This window comes from Pteropus medius, unplaced genomic scaffold (genome assembly GCF_902729225.1).
Source record: "Pteropus medius unplaced genomic scaffold, Ma_sr-lr_union100, whole genome shotgun sequence".
Taxonomy (NCBI): domain Eukaryota; kingdom Metazoa; phylum Chordata; class Mammalia; order Chiroptera; family Pteropodidae; genus Pteropus; species Pteropus medius.
The window spans coordinates 13,188,132-13,202,201 of record NW_024344378.1 but is presented as its reverse complement, the minus strand read 5'-3'; the positions used below and the strand labels follow the sequence as shown (position 1 = coordinate 13,202,201).

The 14,070-nt window shown below is 44.0% G+C and overlaps 1 protein-coding gene across 1 annotated transcript in view; it reads left to right on the top strand.

Moving 5' to 3' along the window:
- The window catches only part of RBM20 (RNA binding motif protein 20), a 160,834-nt gene that overhangs the window by 96,423 nt on the left and 50,341 nt on the right, over window positions 1-14,070 (top strand). The gene's annotated exons all lie outside the window — the stretch shown is intronic.

Sequence of the window (14,070 nt, the reverse complement as noted above, 5' to 3'; positions counted from 1 at the left end):
GCTTCGGTGGCCTCAGGTCAGCGCTTTATGCCAGGCTCCCTGGTCTTTTTCAGAAAGGTAAGGTTGCATGACGTCACCCTACCTTTTCCCAGCACCAGGGGAAAGTCAGGGGCTTTATTTTTATTCTCTAGTCCAGGCAGCACCTCTGACCATGTTCTTGGCGATAAGCATTTTTGCATGAGTGTGCAATTTGTCTGTATCCCCACCCCCGTTTAAAAAAAAAATGGCAATAAATGATTCACAATGGCAGGGCAACGTGTGACTGAAAACAGCTCCCCATAACCCCAGGGAAGTCATCGATTCCCAGTGTCAGGAAGTCTAGGTGGTCTTTTCACTCTGGTGACTCAACTCTTTTATAAGGAAAAGTCGAGTAGCCGCGGGAAAACAGATTGCATTATACCCGATCTGAGGGACTTGAGAGGGGACGTTTTTGGAATCCTGAAGCCTTATGAATGATGAGGGGAGGGGGGTCTCTTAAGATTGACGTGTTTTGTGTTCATTGCTGGAATTTGTCGATGGTAGAAAATGAGCGTAAAGATGTTTGAAATGTCTCCTATCCGTTGAGTGCAGAGTCAGACTCACGAACTGGGTGGCAAAGTGCCGTGTAAGAATTCACGAGCAGGGCATACTTTGCTAAGGAGGAATGCTTGGTTGTTGCTTCTCGGCGCTCTGAAGGAGCCATGACACACGTTTCAGCAATTATTAGGCGTCTTTAAATAAAGTTAACTTTCAAAGCAAGACTGTTTTAAAGCCCCCAAGCAAACAAGAAAGCAAGTGTATGAACTTCTGTCGCGGGGTTCAGGGGACATATTTGGATGTGAATGTGATGATCCGTTAGCAGGCTCAAACACAGCCAACCATGACTCACCTCGTTTCTTTATCTGAGGCAATTAGAAGCAGCCTCGACACTTTCGGGAGACGAATACTGGTTTTCTACTTGCAAGTGTGTAAAAGCAAACCCACACTTGTACACATGTAAAATGGTGTGTATGATGTATTTTACATCATGGGAATTTTTTTAACCTTAAAAAAAAAAATCTGTTATGTAGCTTTGCCCTTGGTGTCTGCCTGATATGTGTTGATTTTTTTTTTTTTTTGCAAAGTGTCTGAAAACTGAAGGGGAGAGGGTTAATATTTTCACACACTTGTTTCCTCCCCCACATGCATACCCTAAACAGCTGCCATGTATGATTTTGTGGAATTTGATATTTTGAACAAAATGACTTCCTTATTTTCCATAGTAATATAATAATCAATTTTACCATGAGGACTGTGTACATGTCAAGCCTTGGCTGCTCCTAATTAGCAATGGATGGGGTAGCAGGGGAAAGTGCTGGAGAGCAGGTTTGAGTGAAAAGTCAGCCATCAAGTTTTAATTATTCTTTTTTGCCTCAGCCGAGGCAATTCTCAGTCTCCTTGGATCTTAATCGCAGGTTTAGTTTATGGGGATCTGAGAGAAATATCTAGAATGGCACATGCAAGTGTAACCGATGGTCGCGTCCCTCTAACTTTTGCTGCTTTGTCTTTTATCTCCTCTCTGTAGTAACTTATACATATGGCCATGGCTTTGTAAAATATAGGCAAAAGTCAGAAGTAACCCATATATAATATTCTCTGCCTTGGGTGACATCTGTGTTTTCGTGGTTGTAGTCATAAAGGTATGTTTCTTAAGGTACCAGAAACTTCCAACTACTTTGGGAGATGGAAGCTTTCTCAAATAAATAGTTATATGGTATATTTATAAAGTTCCAGCCTCAAGGTTCTCATTTACTCTAAAGAATTCGAAGGAATTAAACAGTACACATCCTCAATGCAAACACAGGAACATATACCTCATATTGCACAATGAAAAACTTAGCATTTTTTGCTAAGGTCTGCGTTCCATGTGCTTAGTAACAGTCATAAATTCAAGTAAGTGAACAAGTATTTGTTCAGTGCTTCTAATTCGCCTGGCATCATGCCAGACAGACACTCAGGAATTTGAAAGATTTTAGGATGTGGATGATGTCTTCAAGGTGCTTATAATTTGAAAGGTAAAAGAGTCACCTCCCAGCAAACCTCGCCTGGCTCTCTGCAGCAGAAATTGTATGTACACTGTAGGGGAAGTCTTGCTACAAAGTATTTATTTAACTATGCGAACGATGCTTTAATATAGCTAAGAAATACTGCTCGATTGCCCACTGTGTTTGTGACCCGTTGTGGGCTTATCAAAATTTCCGTGTTTATTCTCAAGTATAATTTAAGACAAATGGTCATGTTGTCTGTAGTGACAAAAATGGCGTGTGGAGCTCAAAGTAATGAAGAATAGATTGGTTCTATTGCTTCATAGATTGGTGAGTCTCAGACTCCGCTTCACAGGGGAAGTGTGGAACTATTAAAAACCCTAATGCTGAAGGTGAATCAGAACCCCTGGAGACATGGCCCAAGCAACCATATTTTTTACAACCCCACAAGTAATTACAGTGTCACCAATTTTGAAATCTAGTGATATAGATGATTTTATTTTAAAAAATTGCTTTTAGCCTACAGTGAGTTTAGGAGTTGAACTTTCTTAGAATCAAGAATTTTTGGCATTCTGGAGTCTGACCCTTCGTTCTCTGCATTAGTGAACTCAGTGTGAATGGAGCTATGCTTTCTTCCTAGTCAGCAAACCTGATAACATGATACTGAGCCAGTCAACCAATTAATTAAATTATTTGAGGTTTTGTGAACCTTGAGTGTTTTGATTCTAAGAGGCCAAATGTTGAACATGGCGATTGAGGTATAAGAGTGATTCTGTGTGCCCCCCTGAAATTATTTTTGCAGTGTTTGGAACCCCCATGAAAAAGGAAATTCCTTCTTGGTATGCTGTGAAGCTCATTAAAGGTAGAGGTAGCTCATTAAAAATACAGTAGTTAGTAAAGTTTTTATAACTCACCATAGATTCTTAGAGTTGGAAAGTAGGTTCAGTGGTTCTCCAAGGGCAGCATCAGTATCACCTGGACTTGTTAGAAATGCAGATTCTCAAGCCCCAGCCCAGACCTCCTGAGACAGAAACTGGGTGGAGATGAGCCCAGCATCTGTGCTATAAGAAGCTCTGCTCTCCTGATGCTCATCTGAATTTGAAAATCACTGCTCTTGTTTCGCCTGACCATTTTACAGACAGGTCTGTTAGTTGGAGGGTAAGTGCCTCTCTCTGAAGCCACCCAGGACTAGAGGAGCAGTAGAGGCTAAAACTCAGATCTGTCAGTGTAAAATCCCTCTCTAGACCACAGTCAGATCTTCCTAACTTTTCCACATGCCGTAAATAACAGCCGTAAGAAAACATCCACCATCCTAAAATCACAAGGCATAAAGGAACCTTAAATGTTATCTCATCTGACCCTCTCATTTTACAGATGAGAAAACAGAGTGAGTCCACAGAGTGAGTGCAGTAAGATGTTATTGGTTGTAGAGCCTGTATAAGAAGTGCACTTAGAACCCAAACAGCGCCTCCCCACTGCTACCCGCCCCCCACACTGCCTCTTCACCTTCATTCGGACTCCTAGCGTTTGGCTTAAATTGCCTTTATTAAAATGTTTACATTAATAGTCAGGCAAGTCTAGGAAATGACCAGCTATTTTAGATGGAGAATTTTAATTCTTTAAAATTAATCTAAAATTTTATTTTGATTTAAAATTTGCTCGAATTTTACAACATTGACCAGAAAAATCTCAATGAAATAAACTACTAAAAAGAACGTTTAGAGAACATAGGGGCCATTCATTCCTTGAGCATATGTTTCATCTCGGAATCATGCAGATTAGAGACTTATATCTTCACAACTCTCACACTGCGATCGCGTTTTCTTCAGATTTAGTTAAAAGGGAAAAAATGTGGCAACAAGTCTGTTTGTTGAATATTTTAGGATTTTATACTTGATGTGGTTGGTGGTATTTACATAATTTTGACAGTGTTCAAAGACTGAATCTAATCCGTATTCTTTGCAGAACTTCATCTTCAAAGCCTTGAGCAATGCACACATGGGACAGTGACCCAGGAAAACAAATTGAAAATGTGATACGCAACTGTTATCTTCACACACACACACACACACGGAGTAGGTGTGAACATATATAGAAATGCTTACTGGTTCCACATACCTACCATGTGCCAGGCACTGCTACATGAAATGGGACGCACAGTTCCTGCCTTCAGAATGATGATGGGGCAGTGAGAAAGTCGGCTGAGTCATTGGGTAGACAATTATGCGAGAGGGTGGTCAGGAGAAGAAAGTGTAACTGAGGCCAGCGGAGCAGCAGGACATTGTGGGGATCACAGAAAGGGCACCAGCACACACTGGATGGGGGCAGGAGTCAGGGAAGTCTGCCTGAAGGAGGTGACGTCTGAGCTGCGTGTTGAAGATGGAGGGGAGGGGGAACAGTCTATGCAACGGCATTCGTGTCTGCCCGCATGCTGGCCCTCAGAGGGGCAGTATTGGCCTGTAAACCCCTAAATATTTCATTTGCCTGTACAAACATTAGCATGTGGTTTCTTTGAGAACTTGTATAGCAGTTTTAAAATGCATTTCAAAGAGCTTGTTTTTCCATCTCAGAAGGCTCCGATGTTCCCCAGAAGAGTTTGTAGTTGAGAGGCCACCATATCTTATGTTACTGTCACACAGAGAGGTCTCTCCTGACCCCAGGAGTTGAACCAACTCCCTGGATTTTAGCCTGCCACAAAATCAGTGAAATTCTGCTCAACGTCAATTTCCTAAAGAATTGTGTGTCAGACAAACCAAATCCAGCCCCAAATGGATTTGAGCTGCATTTTGCTGTGAAAGCCTGGGGTCTGTCTGTGGAATGATTGTGTAGGAGGGCATCTTATAATGAGGCACTTTTGGTGTGTCTTTCCCTAAATCTTCTTGGATAGAGATCAGAGTGCCTCTCTTTGTCCTGAATGGCCTGCCCAAAAGAACAGGAAAAGAAGAAATTAGTGTATGCCGGCTGACCTGCAACACATACATCTGAACCAAGCCATTTATATAACAACCGCATTTCTGGGAGCTTAAAAATAACTTAATTTGTGAGTAATAATAATTATTATTATCATTCGGTTTTTTTCAATAGTAATTATTATGATTACCATGCTTTGCAGAGCAACTGTACATCATGTTAGATCTTTACAACAGCTAACAGGGCAGATGTTACTATCTCCATTTGACGGATGAGGAAATTAAACCTTAGACTGATCAGATTTCAAAGGTGGAAGAGACCTTGTATATCCTTTCATATCCAGCTTTCTCATTTTACAAAAAAAGGGGAACTTGACTGACCTGTGTTCCCACGGGGAGTGAATAGTGGCTGTAAGACCAGGCCTGGGTCTTCCGATTGGTCGATGACCAATTTTTTCACTCCATTACATTGCCTTCCACATTCAGCGTGTGAAAGGAAACCTGGAAGACTCTGCATTTGTTTCTTTAGGAGCAATATTGTTGAAACCAGTCCCACATGCTATTTTAGGAACATACGCATGCACAGAAAAAGTCTCTTACTTTTATACTTCTTTCTTTGTATAGATAGATACAGACAGATTGACAGACAAATAGGTATATAGTTAACTAGACACACACACACCAGACGTGGTTGTCACTGGGGAGATGGAGGTGGGATTGGACTGAGCAGTGGCTCAAAGGGGACTTCGGTTTTATCGGTATAATTTTATTATTTTGATAAAAAATATCTGAGGAAAAAATGATCCTAACAGTAATTTGGGGCGATGGGCAGTAATTTCATATATATTTGCTACATTCTTCATAATTTTGTAGTTTTAAAATTTAAAACAAAACCAACATGAATATTAAAAATAATTACCACCTACACTGCTATCATCTTATAAAATAAAGGGTATTTTAAAGAAAGAAAAATGGTATAGAAGGAAAGGAAAAACAACTAATATGTGGTTCTTGACATTAATTCTCTCTTCGCTTCAAGTCTTTCCTGTTTTGACACTGGCAGAATGTATATTATTTTCCCTGCATTTGCTGCATTATCCATTCTCTTTTGTACATGTTGAACCCTTCTAAAACCTGCAGCAGGAAAGGCAGGCCCCCCTTGGGTGGCAGTGATAAAAGTTCTAGCCACCCTTCCATGACTGCACTCCCCTGTGGAATAAGGTTCCGAGAATCTTATTTGGCCTGATGAGAGTGGTACAGGGTGTAATGGATAAAAGGCTGGTGATTTGATACCAAATGCGTTATTTAAAATCACGTCCTCGATGTGTTAACTGAACTTAACTGTGGTAATCATTTTGCAGTGTATCCACATGTCAAATCATTACATTGTACACCTTAAATTTATACAATGTTAATATCTCAGTCAAGTTGGAAAGAAATTTTAAACCATTATGATAAATTGGGAGAAAAAATACAGAACAAAGAATAAAAACTGTATATTTCAGTACTTTTAAGCAAACAAAAATCAAAATAACCCAAAAAGTTACATCTAAAGGCCAGGAATGTGGTTTTAGAAGCTCTCTTTAATGAACCTGTTCCAGAGGATAAGATATTGGCCTTAGACTAAAAAATACCCAGGTTCACATCCCAGCTAAGTCCCTTGTTTGCTGAGTGCCCTCAGGTGGTTCATCTAAACTTTCTTGGTCTCAGTCTTCTTAATACAAACTGGAAGTGGTCTCATGTGACTTATCTACCCACATGATCGTCCTGGAGATCAGATAGCTAATGGGTAAAAACACTATTAACATGCCAACTGAAAAAACATGAAATGAAAGAGAGATGATAGGATTATCATTGCTGTTATGAATCACGCCAAGAGGTGCTTTGGTGCTGTGAATCACCACATGGTAATATCATGGATGACCCAAACGTGGGATAACACCAGCATGGACCCAGTCATCGCAAAAGTAATCCCAGAGGCCTAGCTCGTGGTAATCCGTAATCCTATTGTTACCAAGAAGACAGCACTATCAAAAAAAGTGGTGATCTTACTCTGCTCCCCGAAAAGGAGAAGACTCACGGGCGAACGTCGGTAGGGACATGTCGTCCGCGTCAGCCCTGGGGACTGAGGAGACCTGGGCTCCGGGCCCTGCTCTGCCCTCTGTAGCTGTGTGAGTTGGGTTGATTCATGCATCATGCCAGCTTCCTTGGGCTTCGCTTTTTTTCTCTGTGGATGGAGTGGGTTAAACTAAATGGTCTCCGAGGCCTCTTCTTCCTCTTAACATTTGTGATAATTAGCCAGAGTTTGAACTTTAGCCGCAGTATGACTGTAGTATCATCGACGTCATCTTGTAACCTGGAATTTAGAGTCTGTTCCCTGTGGTTCACATCCTGACCTAGCTTCTGAGGGTGTTACAGTAGAGTTGAGAATTTGTGATTTGGAGTTCAGCTCCCAGGAGATGACGGAAGGGCAGGACCCAGCAAAAACCTCGCCCCGAGCGTTGCTATTTATTTGGTTTGGTCACACTGTAGAGGTGACCACGCTGGCCTGGAAAGGGACCTGAGTTGAACTGGAAGTGAATTTCCGTTCCCGACTGGTTATCTCGGAAGGTGTTGTGCCTATGCGACCAGGCGGCTCTGTCTAGGCCCTGGTGCTCTCTGGGCTGCGGTTCTTGGCTTCTGTTTCTGGCCGGCTGAGCATCCTCAGGACAAAGCTTGATGCGAGTCCACACACATTCACACCGCTGGACATCAGCTGTGTCCTCTTTGTTATTCTACAGCCCTGTAAGTGTGTCGTTGACCACTTATCCGGTTCACCAAGCCACTGTCATAACTCTCTGTCCCCCCCAAGTCCCCGTCCCCATTCCTGCTCTGTCCCCTCTCACCAGATGTCCACTCTTATTTTCTACTTCTCTTCTCTCCGTATTTACACCTCTGTTTTCCATCATTCATCTCTGTCCGTCTCTAAAGAAGATTTGTCTCTCCGCCTTGGCAGAGCTCACTTGCCATCTGCCCTGATGATGACAATGAGGATGACGACGACAGTGATAGGGATGGAAGTGAGCATGGTGAGACGCGTCGTAGTGATCGGTGAATGCTCACTGTGTGCTAGGAGCTGGGCAGAACGGTTTATGTCCTCCCTGTCATTTAATTCCCAGAACAAGCCTCTGCTGTAACCACGAGGACCCCGAGGCTTAAAGAGGATGAGTATTTCCCCAGTCCCCAGCTTACGAGTGGCACGCTGGAATTTATACCCAGGTTAATGCTAACTCTGAAACCTGAGCTCTCAGCCTCCAGGCAGTGCTCCTTCCCATCCCCAACCCCCATCTGCAATGCAGGTTGTGTGGCTGCTGCTTCATACATATGGCTGAACTGATTTTAACTCATTCTGTTCTGAACCCCGGTGGCAGTGAGATCATCTCCAAGTATGTGAGCGACAAATATCACTCCCTCTGCAGATGTCAGTTTCCTGAAAGGGAAGGGTATGTTGCGATCACACAGAAGATGTCCTCTTTCTAATAAACTTGCATCCGCACAGCACTTCACAGTTTGCAGAGCTTTCTAACTCTCCGCTTACCTGATCCCACATCAACCTTCATCATGTAAATGAGAAAAGAGCGTGACTTCTCTTTTTATAAATGAAGACGCTGAGGCTCGGAGAGGTAAAGTCTGTTGCCCACTGTGACACAGCTGAAAGGCCGCAAGTTAGGACTAGAACCCAGGATGCCTAATTCCTACCCCCAGTTCATACGAGGTAACTCTCAGCCCAATACGCACTCACTATCTACTCTCCAGTCCTCCAAGTGAAAGAAAACTCAGAACCCATGTATCTTTAATAAAGATCCTTTTCTCCTAGGGGGTTCACTAATGCCTCCCCAGAAAGCCAGTTGTTAGTACAGGAAAAGGGCCTGGTAGTTGTTGAAAAATGAAAGGTGTCTCAGTGGTTTAGAATCTGCCCCCTGGTGAGGGCCGGGGCATTGTAGTCACCCTACAGCTCACCCTACAGCTGCCTTCCCGCAGCAGCTGAGGCATTTTTGCATCTGTAGATGGATTAATAAGCCCAGAACATTTGTAAGTCTTTGTTCAAAGTTCAGGGACAGCCTTTGAATTGGCCTTTTTTTTTTTTTCCATTTGTTTCATTTCTCTCAAACGTCTGAGGCTCGAACCACTTCCTCCTGTGCCTTGCTGTTCGCGCTTACCTCTGTCGGAATACTCATTGCTCTCTGGGTTGGACTGTCTCCTCTCAGGAGGGTATCTCTTTTTCCATCTCTGTGTCCCCCCCACCTGGCACGTAATAGATGCTCAGTGCACGTGGGCTGAATGGACAGGCTCACGGATGCCCCCTTGGTCCCTGTGACAGAGTCTTTGCAGAGCAGAGGCCCCATGGCCTCTGCCTGTGTCTTCGGTGCTCTCCCTCCCTTTCAAAACAGGATGGATTATGTCACGAAAATCTTGCTGAATTTCTAGCACCCTGACTCAAACCCAGGAAGAGCACCGCCTCACTCCTTGTGCCCAAATACTAATCCATCATTGCATCCTGCTTGGGACTCAGAATAAAATGTGAAAGAGCTTTGGGACAAACAATGAGCACTGTCAAGTGGGACAGCTGTTGCTCTCTCCCTCCTGGTGGATACAATGTGTTGCACATCCTTTTGGCATTATGGAATTAAACCATTAGAAACAGTTTTCATCTGAGTCTCCTATATCTCTCGGCATTATAAATGCAACTAGTTCTCTTTTATTCATATTTTATTTTTAAAGCTCTTGAGAGAAGTGCTGCTTTAATTAGGGGGAAAAAAAAACTTTCTAAGCAAGCAGGGAACCCAAATTTTTTAATGTAATAATTTTCACTGTGAATTCTTTGTAACCATTAATGGCTCAGAAAGGAAACGTCCGCCCTGGGGGCAGAGAGCCTTGTGGAAGCCTGGACCAGTCAGAGTGGCTGTGCGGTGTTTCTCCTGTGAGTTGTGTGATTGTGTTGTAGCTTTTCTAGTTCTGTGCCAGATGCCCAGCTTATGTAACTCACTGTGCTGCTCTCCATCCTCCGGGGTTTGACTGTATGGCTGCAAACAGTGTCACCGCACAAGGTTTAGGAGAAGAGGGGACATAGCAGGTGCTGTCACCTCTGCAACTTACAGAGGTACAGAGCGGTTGAATCTCTGCATCTCCCAAGTGCTCAGTGAGTGCTTGGCAAGTCAGAGGTAGTCAGTATCTCTCTGAATAGAGGGGAGGACCACAGGTAGAGGAGATAAGTTGGTGATGAAAAAGTTCTGGGACTTACTTAGGGCTTTTGGAGACAAGGCTATTTTGTCAGTTGCTAGAAGCTGTTTTGAATGATCTGAGTTCTCACTAAGGTTTTACTGTTACGCAGCTATGCAGCTTTGGGTGAGTCACTTTCTCTCTTTTTTTTAATGAGGGGAGTGGATGAGTTGATCCCTCAGGATGTGCAATTCTAAGCTTTCCCAGGGTGCCGTTGCTCTGGCTGGGTAAAGAAAGCTGACTTGGAAAAGGAAGAGACCTCTGGATTTTTCTGGATCCTGGCTAAGTTCCCAGAGGGTGCTCAGATGCCTGGTCAGATAGTCTTTGCTCTCCAGGACCTCTGGGGACATGAGTTCATACCAACAAGGTCCAGCCAGTGTCCCCACACCCAACACTGCCTCTCTGAGTGGAAGCCTCTTTTACATCTAATTTTCTTGGTGGAGTGTATTAGTTTCCTATTTGCTTCTGTAACATATTACCACAAATGTAGTGGCTTACAACAATACACATTTTTTATCTTATAGTTCTGGAGGTCCGAAGTACAAAATCCATCTCCCTGGACCAAAGTCAAGGTGTCCCCAAGGCTGGTTCCTTCCTTCCTCCATCTTTAAGACCAGCAGCATAGCATCTTCTCTCCTCTCTAACCTCTGCTTTCATCCTTCCTTCTTTCTGGCTCTGATCCTCCTGCTTCCATTCGATGAGGACTCTTGTCATTAAATGGGGCCTACCCAGATAATCTAGGATAGCATGTCCATCTTATGACCCTTAACTTAATCACACCTGCAAAATCCCCTTTACCATGTACAATAACAGTCACAGGTTCTGGGGATTAGGATGTGGATCTCTTCAGGGGTCATTATTCAACCCACCACAGAGATTGATCATCAATCTCAAAAAGGAGACGGGAGAAGAGTGTGTTGGAACTCCTGCTTTGGAATGGGGAGTTGTAGACATTCCCCCGGGCAGGCGATTCTGCAGCTGACTGCAGTTTAAGCTGTATCCAACAGCAAAATCTATTTGCTTTCTAGGCATATTTAATTCTCCTTTTTGGATTGTTTGAGGGCCTTTATTTGTAGAAATGTGTGCTCTCAAAAGGTGACCACATCTCCCTAAAGCCTCCTGGTTCTGATGAGCTACAGCCATTATTTTTCTTCTCTATCCTGGTCATCACGGCCGTTACTGAGTGCCCACCGAGTGCAAGGCAGTGCGCCAGGGAAATACGACAATCTCCAAGACACGCTCCTTTCGATCGTGGAGCTGATGTCTAGTGGAGAGAGAAAGGAACATAAGCAATTCTTTTTAACACAAGGCAGGATGTGCTAAGTGAGGTAATGGTTATAAACCGAGGTCGTGGGGAGACATCAGTTCTATTCCCTAGGGGTGTCAGAGCATATGCCCCAATTTTTTGGCTCAAAAATATGATTGCTATATGCACCTGAATTTTAAATTATTAACTCTTGTGGGCTAAGAATTTTAGAGCTTTTGAAAGATAGGATGGTGGGTCTTTTCTTCTTTATCTAAAGGTCTTTGATTCAAAAGAGGTGTCTAGCTCTGGCGATTCATGTGAAATCACTTCTACTCAAGGTTCATTAAAATTGGGGACAATAAGAATTTGCTAGGCAAAGCAGAAATTGGGAAGAAAATAGCCTTCTTTTTTCATGCTGGATCTGAACGGATAATCTGTAACCTGTGCTGTACCCAAACAGCACGTGTTTCCCATGGCCGACCTACAAATACCCAGCGGGGCTGGCTTTTCTAGTTAGAAAGACAGCTCCTCCTCACGTGTCCTTTCAGAAGTGAAGGGGACTCTCCAGCAAGAGCTCCCTCCAGCCCGGAACACAGTTTCAGAACGTACAGTTGACTTCTCCTGGAAAAACAAAACCAACCTCTTCTTACTCTGATCAAAGAAACCAAGTTGGCACCTCATTATCGCCTCGTTAGCAAGGACAGGCTGCGTAGAGGACAAACCTGGTCGGAAGGGTTGGCCCTGTGTGGGCAGGGTTTTGAGTTAAGCTTAATTGCTTTTCTAAAGCTCAGCTACTTACTAGTGCATGAGTAGAGCTACATCATCGGACGCGACCATCGTCCTCTTCCTTTCGTATTCACGCCTACATAGACCATCAGCGCCTCTCCAACTCAGCTGCTGCTGCCATGATTTGTGCCTGGGCCCCACTGGGCCACCAAGGCTTTGCTGCAACTGGCACAACTACCCAGAGGAGTAAAGGTTCGTAACCACCTTTATTAGCCTTGATTCTCCTCAGCACCCTCAATATCTTACAATGCAGCTACCTCATTCTACCCTTGGAGCACAGCAGGGCTGGGGCTGGGTGAAGGGTAGTGTCTCTTTAAGGACGTACAGCAAATTCTTGATTTCTCACAGAATGGGAAATCGTAACCCAGAGTCATTTTTATCTGTCTCTGAACTGTATTTTGTAGCTGTATTTGCACATGAGTGCGCCTGATGTTCTGAGAACTCACTTCAAACAAAACAGTGAGGCAGCCCATGAGACGCACTCAGGGAGGGCTCAGACGCTGCACGCTTCACCACCGCTGCCCTTTCTCTTCTTTTCAAAGCCTGGCTGGCATTTGAATCCCACGTCTGCACTCACCAACCAACCGTGAGTGTTCGTAAGTAGGTCACCTAACCTCTCTGGGCTTTAGGTTCTTGCCCTGCAAACTTGGGGTGAGAATTTCCTGCCCCATAGGACTAATGGGGCGATCGACTGAGATAATGTAGGCTACGTACTCAATACTTAGCATCACGGTCAAGTGTGAGACTCTCCCATTTGCCTCCCTCCCGTGACGCGTCACCTCCTCCCTGCCTCCTCCTTTTCTCAGACCAACGCAAAGCACCAGCACAAGCAGAAGCTCGCTTTCCTCAAGTGTCCCAAAAGTGGGAGAGTTGCGACATGCCACATACTTTCACGTCTCCCCCTTTTTTTTCCCGAACCGTGTCTGCCCCCAGCCTCTCTCCCTGTTCCATCATCATCAGGCTTTTACCGTACAGAGCCGATGACAGTGAAGACCTTGTCTAAAAGGTCTAACCCACACTTCCCTTGGCATGCCGAACGTATAGCCTTGGTTGCCCATGGTAATCTCAGTTTCAAATGCACAGTGCCATTCTCCCCATTCAGATGTCCTGGGAATGCCGGTTCATCAACATCCCCAACACATTCCCTGATGACACCTACTCCTCAGAAGAGGTGTTTAAGACCCAGGAAATATGGTCTTACAAAGGAGCCCTAACTGTGGTAACCACATATCTTAGACTTTCTGAGAAAGTCTGTCCCCTTTCCGCGTCCTGATTTTTGGTCCAGAAAACACCATAACCAACTAACAGCGGTCACAAGCAAGGCACGTGTCCGACAGAACACCCCTGTAGTAAGGGTCTGTGAGTACCTACCACCACCTAAGACCTCAAATTCAGATGCTCTTGTAATCTTCTTCATGCTAGTTGTGTTTTGAGAGTGGACTGAGGGAAGCATGATTCTTGCTGCTTCGGGGTGTGAAATGAGTCCGGACGGGGACGAAAATGTGTTCGGCACAAATATTCACACGATTTGTTCTGTATGCAATTTTGAAGCCCTCTTTTCCTCCTTAACATTAGAGGATATGGATTTTCTTGTGTCACTAGGTTTTTTGTTGTTGTTGTTAATATCGACCATGCCAAACTCAGGGGAGTGTCGACCGTTGGCAGGGATGGGGGTCAGGGGTAGGTGGGGGAGCAGATACCCGAGGAACATTTAGTGCGTTGGGATGTTTCCTGTCTTAAGCCTGGTGCCAGTTACACTTTTTTGAATGTCTCAAATATTACACAGTGAAGTAGAAATTTAAACACCAGTAGTAAATTTCTACTTAACATTTCATTCTGAACATATATCATAATTTACTCCCCTCCC